Genomic DNA, 7,918 nt, shown 5'->3' on the forward strand with positions numbered 1-7,918 from the left:
GGCTTTTTCTGCTTGCTTTTTCTTTTTCTTTCTATTTTTTTTTTCGCCTATTTTTTTCTTCTTTTTTTTTTCTGCAAGCTTTGTTCTTTGCTGCTTTTTCTTGCTTCAAGAATCATTTTTATGATTTTTCAGATTATCAAATAACATGTCTCCTAGTCATCATTCTTTCAAGAGCCAACATATTTAACATTCTTAAACAACAACTTCAAAAGACATATGCACTGTTCAAGCATTCATTCAGAAAACAAGAAGCATTGTCACCACATCAATATAATTAAGCTAAGTTCAAGGATAAATTTGAAACTCATGTACTTCTTGTTCTTTTGAATTAAAACATTTTTCATTTAAGAGAGGTGATGGATTCATAGGACATTCATATCTTTAAGACATAGTCACTACTAACTACTAATGATCATGTAATGAAGACACAAACATAGATAAGCACATAACATAGAAAACGAAAAACAGAGAAATAAGAACAAGGAATGAATCCACCTTAGTGATGGTGGCGTTTCCTTCTTGAGGAACCAATGATGTCCTTGAGCTCTTCTATGTCTCTTCCTTGTCTTTGTTGCTCCTCCCTCATTGCTTTTTGATCTTCTCTTATTTCATGAAGCATGATGGAGTGCTCTTGATGTTCCACCCTTAGTTGTCCCATATGGGAACTCAATTCTCCTAGGAATGTGTTGATTTGCTCCCAATAGTTTTGTGGAGGAAAGTGCATTTGAGGCATTTCCGGAATCTCATGGTGATGAGCTTCTTGCGCCTCTTGAGCTCCATGACTGGGCTCTCTTGCTTGCTCCATCTTTTTCTTAGTGTTGGGCTTTTCTTCCTTAATAGGAATGTCTCCTTCTATGAAAGCTCCAGCTGAGTAACATAAATGGCAAATGAGGTGAGGGAAGGCTAACCTTGCCATAGTGGAGGACTTGTCAGCCACCTTGTAGAGTTCTTGAGATATAATCTCATGAACTTCCACCTCTTCTCCAATCATGATGCTATGGATCATGATGGCCCGGTCTATAGTAACTTCAGACCGGTTGCTAGTGGGAATGATTCAGCATTGAATAAACTCTAACCATCCTCTAGCTATAGGCTTGAGGTCCAATCTTCTTAGTTGAACCGGCTTGCCTTTGGAGTCAATCTTCCATTGAGCTCCTTCTACACATATGTCCATAAGGACTTGGTCCAACCTTTGATCAAAGTTGACTCTCCTTGTGTAGGGGCGTGCGTTCTCTTCCATGTATGGCAAGTTGAACGCCAACCTCACATTCTCCGGACTAAAATCTAAGTATTTCCCCTGAACCATTGTAACATAGTTCTTTGGATCCGGGTTCTTACTTTGATCATGGTTCTTGGTGATCCATGCATTGGCATAGAACTCTTGAACCATTAGGATGCCGACTTGTTGGATGGGATTTGTTAGAACTTCCCAACCTCTTCTTTGAATTTCATGTCGGATCTCCGGATACTCATTTCTTTTGAGTTTAAAAGGGACCTCAGGGATCACCTTCTTCTTGGCCACAACATCATAGAAGTGGTCTTGATGGGCTTTGGAGGTGAATCTTTCCATCTCCCATGACTCGGATGTGGAAGCTTTTGTCTTCCCTTTCCCTCTTCTAGAGGATTCTCCGGTCTTAGGTGCCATCAATGGTAATGGAAAAACAAAAAAACTATGCTTTTACCACACCAAACTTAGAATATTGCTCGCCCTCGAGCAATAAACAAAAGAATAGAAGAAGAAGAAGAAGAAATATAGAGAGGGAGAGGGAGATGTGGTTTCGGCCAAGGAGAGTGTAGAGGGGTGTGTTATGTGAATTTGGTAAAGAATGGAGGTCTTTATATAGGGTAGGGAGGGGGGGTTAAGGTTCGGCCATATGGGTGGGTTTGGGTGGGAAATTGGTTTTGAATTTTGAAGGTAGGTGGAGTTTATGAGGTAGGTTTATTGGGAAGAGTGGGTGGATGTGAGTGGTGAAGGTTTAGTGGGGAAGAGAGCTTGAGGTGATTGGTGAAGGGTTTCTAGGGAAGAGTGTTTATGGGGTTGTGTGAAAGAGAGTGGTGAGAAGAAGTGAGTGGAGGTAGGTGGGGATCCTGTGGGGTCCACAGATCCTGAGGTGTCAAGGCATTTACATCCCTGCACCATTAGGCATGTAAAAATGCCTTTGTACCCAACTCTGGGCGTTCAGCGCCAGGTTGGTGGCCATTTTGGGCGTTCAACGCCCATCTGTGTGCCATTTCTGGCGTTGAACGCCAGAACCATGCCTGTTCTGGCGTTCAGCGCCCAGAAGCTGCCCATTTTGGGCGTTCAGCGCCAGAACCATGCTCTGTTCTGGTGCTGAACGCCAGACATATGCTCCTCCAGGGTGTGATTTTTCTTCTGCTGTTTTTGATTCCGTTTTCAATTTTTCTATTTATTTTGTGACTCCACATGATCATGAACCTAAGAAAATATGAAAAACAATGAAAATAAAAGTTAGATAAACATTGGGTTGCCTCCCAACAAGCGCTTCTTTAATGTCAATAGCTTGACAGTGGGCTCTCATGGAGCCTCACAGATGTGCAGAGTTTTGTTGAGACTCTCCAACACCAAACTTAGAGTTTGGATATGGGAGTTCAACACCAAACTTAGAGTTTGACTGTGGGGGCTCTGGTTGACTCTGCTTTGAGAGAAGCTTTTCCTGCTTCCTCTCCATGGTTGCAGAGGGAGATCCTTGAGTTTTGAATACATGGGAGTTCTCATTCCATTGAAGGACTATTTCACCTCTGTCAACATCAATCACAGCTCTTGCTGTGGCCAGGAAAGGTCTTCCTAGGATGATGGATTCATCCTCTTCCTTTCCAGTATCCAGGACTATGAAATCAGTAGGTATGTAAAGGCCCTCAACCTTTACTAATACATCTTCTACTTGTCCATAAGCCTGTTTTCTTGAGCTGTCTGCCATCTCTAGTGAGATTTTAGCAGCTTGCACCCCATAGATTCCCAGTTTCTCTATTACAGAGAGGGGCATGAGGTTTATACCTGAACCAAGGTCACACAGAGCCTTAAAGATCATGGTGCCTATGGTACAAGGTAATATGAACTTTCCAGGATCTTGTCTCTTCTGAGGCAATGTCAGTTGATCCAGATCACTTAGTTCATTGATGAACAAGGGAGGTTCAACTTCCCAAGCATCAATGCCAAACAATTTGGCATTCAGCTTCATGATTGCACCAAGAAACTTGGCAGTTTGCTCTTCAGTAACATCCTCATTCTCTTCAGAAGAGGAATACTCATCAGAGCTCATGAAGGGCATAAGGAGGTTCAATGGAATCTCTATGGTCTCTAGATGAGTCTCAGATTCCTTTGGTTCCTCAGAGGGAAGCTCCTTATTGACCACTGGACGTCCCAGGGGGTCTTCCTCCTTGGGATTCACATCCTCTCCTCTCCTCACAGGTTCGGCCATGGCGCTTATGTCAATGGCCTTGCACTCTCCTTTTGGATTCTCTTCTGTATTGCTTGGGAGAGTACTAGGAGGGATTTCAGTGATCCTTTTACTCAGCTGGCCCACTTGTGCTTCCAGATTTCTAATGGAAGACCTTGTTTCATTCATGAAACTTACAGTGGCCTTAGATAGATCAGAGACTAGATTTGCTAAATTAGAAGCATTTTGTTCAGAGTTCTCTGTCTGTTGCTGAGTGGATGATGGAAAAGGCTTGCTATTGCTAAACCTGTTTCTTCCACCATTATTAAAGCCTTGTTGAGGCTTTTGATCCTTCCATGAGAAATTTGGATGATTTCTCCATGTTAAGTTATAGGTGTTTCCATAAGGTTCACCTAAGTAATTTACCTCTGCTATTGTAGGGTTCTCAGGATCATAGGCTTCTTCTTCAGAAGATGCCTCTTGAGTACTGTTGGATGCAGCTTGCATTCCATTCAGACTCCGAGAGATCATATTGACTTGCTGAGTCAATATTTTATTCTGAGCCAATATGGCATTCAGAGTATCAACTTCAAGAACTCCCTTCTTCATAGGTGTCCCATTATTCACAGGATTCCTTTCAGAAGTGTACATGAACTGGTTATTAGCAATCATGTCAATGAGTTCTTGAGCTTCTGCAGGCGTTTTCTTTAGGTGAATGGATCCACCTGCAGAAGTGTCCAGTGACATCTTTGATAGCTCAGATAAACCATCATAGAATATATCCAGGATGGTCCATTCTGAAAGCATGTCAGAAGGACACTTTTTGGTCAACTGTTTGTATCTTTCCCAAGCTTCATAGAGGGATTCACCTTCTTTCTATCTGAAGGTTTGGACATCAGCTCTAAGCTTGCTCAGCTTTTGAGGAGGAAAGTACTTGGCTAAGAAAGCCGTGACCAGCTTATCCCAAGAGTTCAGGCTGTCTTTGGGTTGAGAATCCAACCATAATCTAGCTCTGTCTCTTACAGCAAAAGGGAGAAGCATGAGCCTATAGACTTCAGGATCTACTCCATTAGTCTTAACAGTATCACATATCTGCAAGAATTCAGTTAAGAACTGAAAAGGATCTTCAGATGGAAGTCCATGACACTTGCAGTTCTGCTGCATTAGAGAAACTAATTGAGGTTTCAGCTCAAAGTTGTTTGCTCCAATGGCAGGAATGGAGATGCTTCTTCCATGTAGATTGGAATTAGGTGCAGTAAAGTCACCAAGCATCTTCCTTACATTATTATTATTTTTGGCTGCCATCTTCTCTTCCTGTTCGAAAATTTCTGAAAGGTTATCTCTGGATTGTTGTATTTTAGCTTCTCTTAATTTTCTCTTCAGAGTCCTTTCAGGTTCTGGATCTGCTTCCACAAGAATGTTCTTATCCTTGCTCCTGCTCATATGACAAAGAAGAAGGCACAGAAAAATAATAATAATAATAATAATAGAGATCCTTTATACCACAGTAAGGGGATCCCTGTATGAGTAGAAGAAGAGGGGGAGATAAAGAATGTGATGTAAGGAAGAAACACAACTGTACGAATGGAAGAGATGTGAGAAGAGATGTTAGGATATGAATGAATAAATAGAATAGGATGGGGGAGGGATAATTTTCGAAAATTAGTTTGAAAAAGAGTTAGTGATTTTTGAAAATTGGTTTTTGAAAAATGTTAGAAATTTTCGAAAATTTTTTTGAAATAAAAAATAAAAAATAAAAATAATTAGTTAATTAAAAAGAAATTTTTGAAAAAGAGGGAAGATATTTTCGAAAATGAGAGAGAGAGAGTTAGTTAGGTGGTTTTGAAAAAGTTAAGAAACAAGCAAAAAGTTAGTTAGTTAGTTGAAACAAATTTTGAAAAGATAAGAAGTTAGGAAGTTAGAAAAGATATTTTGAAAAGATATTTTTGAAAAAGATAAGATAAGAAGATATTTTTGAAAAGATATGACAGAAGTTAGTTTTTGAAAAAGATTTGAATTTTTAAAATCTCAATTAATGACTTGATTCATAAGAAATCACAAGATATGATTCTAGAACTTAAAGTTTGAATCTTTCTTAACAAGCAAGTAACAAACTTCAAATTTTTGAATCAAAACATTAATTGATTATGTTATTTTCGAAAATTTGGTACAAAAATAAGAAAAAGATTTTTGAAAAATATTTTTGGAATTTTCGAAAATAACTAAGAATTTTGAAAAAGATTTGATTTTTGAAAAAGATTTTGAAAAAGATAAGATTTTCAAATTGAAAATTTGATTTGACTCATAAGAAACAACTTGATTTTAAAAATTTTTGAAAAAGTCAACTCAAATTTTCGAATTTGATGAGAGAAAAAGGGAAAGATATTTTTTTTTTATTTTTGAATTTTTATGATGAGAGAGAAAAACACAAAAAAATGCAATGCATGAAATTTTTAGATCAAAACAATGAATGCATGCAAGAATGCTATGAATGTCAAGATGAACACCAAGAACACTATGAATGTCATGATGAACATCAAGAATATATTTTTGAAAAATTTTTAATGCAAAGAAAACATGCAAGACACCAAACTTAGAATTCTTTAATGCTTAGGCACTAAGAATTCAAGAATGCATATGATAAACATGAAAAGACACAAAACAAAAAATCATCAAGATCAAACAAGAAGACTTACCAAGAACAACTTGAAGATCATGAAGAACACTATGAGTGCATGATATTTTCGAAAAAAATGCAAGATGCATATGCAAGTGACACCAAACTTATGATATGACTCAAGACTCAAATAAGAAACACAAAATATTTTTTATTTTTATGATTTTCTAATTTTTTTGGATTTTTCGAAAATTATATGAAAAAGAAAAATTAAGGATTCCAAAATTTATAACATGAATTCCAGGAATCTTGCCATGTTAGTCTAAAGCTCCAGTCCAGGAATTAGACATGGCTCACTAGCCAGCCAAGCTTTCAATGAAAGCTCCGGTCCAAAACACTAGACATGGCCAATGGCCAGCCAAGCTTCAGCAGGTGATCATGGATCAGCAGCAGGTGGATGAGCAACAACTAATTTGCTCTTGACAACAAATTGTAAGCCTCAGTCCAAATGACTTTGGACATGGCTTTACAGCCAGCCAGGATTCACAGGCTTCATGAAACACTAGAATTCATTCTTAAAAATTTTGAATAAATTTTTGAAAATATTTTTTTTTATTTTTTTTCGAAAACAGATGAGAGATTTTTGAAAATATTTTTGAAAGATTTTTGAAAACAAAAAAAAAATTACCTAATCTGAGCAACAGGATGAACCGTCAGTTGTCCAAATTCAAACAATCCCCGGCAACTGCGCCAAAAACTTGGTGCTGTTGCCGGATCAAAAGGGAATCTGGCACTGATGTTACCGGACCAAAAGCTTGCCGAAAACTCAAAACAATCCCCGGCAACGGCGCCAAAAACTTGGTGCACGAAATTGTGATCTCCAGGCTCGAACAAATCCTGGTAATGGCTCCAAAGCTTGGTGCTCTGATCTTAATTCATAATTGTCACAACTTCGATACAACTAACCAGCAAGTGCACTGGGTCGTCCAAGTAATACCTTACGTGAGTAAGGGTCGAATCCCACGGAGATTGTTGGTATGAAGCAAGCTATGGTCACCTTGTAAATCTCAGTCAGGCAGATATAAAGTGATAATGGTGTTTTCGAATTTAATATAATAAAATAGGGATAGAAATACTTATGTAATTCATTGGTAGGAATTTCAGATAAGCGAATGGAGATGCTTTCGTTCCTCTGAACCTCTGCTTTCCTGCTATCTTCATCCAATCAGTCTTACTCCTTTCCATGGCTGGCTTTATGCAAGGGCATCACCGTTGTCAATGGTTACATCCCCTCCTCTCAGTGAATAATATGCTCACGCACCCTGTCACGGCACGGCTATTCATCTGTCGGTTCTCGATCATGCTGGAATAGGATTCACCCTCCTTTTGCGTCTGTCACTAACGCCCAACAATCGCGAGTTTGAAGCTCGTCACAGTCATTCAATCATTGAATCCTACTCAGAATACCACAGACAAGGTTTAGACCTTCCGGATTCTCTTGAATGCCGCCATCATTCTAGCTTACGCCACGAAGATTCTGGTTAGGAGATCTAAGAGATACTCATTCTAGCTTAATTCATGTAGAACAGAAGTGTTTGTCAGGCACGCGTTCATAAGGGAGAAGGATGATGAGCGTCACACATAATCATCACCTTCATCACGTTCTTGGGTGCGAATGGATATCTTAGAAGCGAAATGAGAAGAATTGAATAGAAAACAGTAGTACTTTGCATTAATCTTTGAGGAACAGTAGAGCTCCACACCTTAATCTATGGAGTGTAGAAACTCTACCGTATGAAAATACATAAGTGCAGGTCCAGGCATGGCCGTGTGGCCAGCCCCTATGGTCTAAGAACAATGCGTTCCAAGATGGTCTAAAAGACTAGTAAAAGGTCCTATTTAT

The 7,918-nt window shown here is 38.9% G+C and overlaps 1 non-coding gene across 1 annotated transcript; it reads left to right on the forward strand.

Moving 5' to 3' along the window:
* The first annotated feature begins 4,199 nt into the window (after positions 1 to 4,199).
* On the forward strand, positions 4,200 to 4,307 carry LOC148571329 (small nucleolar RNA R71). The gene has a single exon (XR_015908832.1). It is a non-coding gene; the product is annotated as a small nucleolar RNA R71 (small nucleolar RNA).
* The last annotated feature ends 3,611 nt before the right edge of the window (positions 4,308 to 7,918 follow it).

The sequence above is a fragment of the Arachis ipaensis genome, chromosome B3, assembly GCF_059453495.1.
Source record: "Arachis ipaensis isolate K30076 ecotype BB chromosome B3, ASM5945349v1, whole genome shotgun sequence".
Classification (NCBI taxonomy): Eukaryota; Viridiplantae; Streptophyta; class Magnoliopsida; order Fabales; family Fabaceae; genus Arachis; species Arachis ipaensis.